The 632-nt window shown below is 37.0% G+C and overlaps 1 non-coding gene across 1 annotated transcript; it reads right to left on the bottom strand.

Annotated features, from left to right (window-relative positions):
- Nucleotides 1-267: 267 nt before the first annotated feature.
- Nucleotides 268-374, bottom strand: LOC148999429 (small nucleolar RNA R71). The gene has a single exon (XR_016170935.1). It is a non-coding gene; the product is annotated as a small nucleolar RNA R71 (small nucleolar RNA).
- Nucleotides 375-632: the final 258 nt, after the last annotated feature.

Genomic DNA, 632 nt, shown 5'->3' with positions numbered 1-632 from the left:
CCCATTATCTATCTATGTTACCCCAATTTCATGGGTTACCTGATCAAGATGCATACTTGTTCCTTAGGGAGTTTGAGGAGGTTTGTGTCCTTATGAAGAAGGTACAACAACTCACAGATGATACCGTAAGACTACGATTTATTACCTTTGCATTAAAGGACCAAGCCAAAAAAGTGGCTTTATAGCTTACCTAGGGATAGCATTACCACATGGGAACAATTTACTGTCCTATTCTGGAAGAAATTCTTTCCTTTCTCTAAAACGGATAAAATAAGAAATGATATTCTTCAATTTCATCAGAAACCCAATGAGTCATTTGCTAAGGTAATGGAGAGGTTCCAAAGCCTTCTCCAAGAATGCCCTCACCATGGTATAGAATTATGGCATTTATACCAAATAATTTATGAGGGTATCGATTACCAAACAAAGCAACTTTTGGAATCTATGTGCCCCCACAGGATTTACATCATTCACTGATGATTCCGAAGCTTGGGAATTTCTTTTAGACCTAGCAGATAGAACTAGAGAATGGGAGTCAACCCAAGAGTTTGAAAGGACTAGTAGGGGATATTTTGTTGATAGCCAAGTTCATAAGGAAGTACAAATAGATAATTTTTTGAAAAAGTTAGAGA

This window comes from Hakea prostrata, unplaced genomic scaffold (assembly GCF_041222555.1).
Source record: "Hakea prostrata isolate BN-2017 unplaced genomic scaffold, UWA_Hpros_2 contig_8, whole genome shotgun sequence".
Taxonomy (NCBI): domain Eukaryota; kingdom Viridiplantae; phylum Streptophyta; class Magnoliopsida; order Proteales; family Proteaceae; genus Hakea; species Hakea prostrata.
The sequence above is the reverse complement of the archived record's forward strand: the minus strand, read 5'-3'. Positions and strand labels throughout refer to the sequence as shown.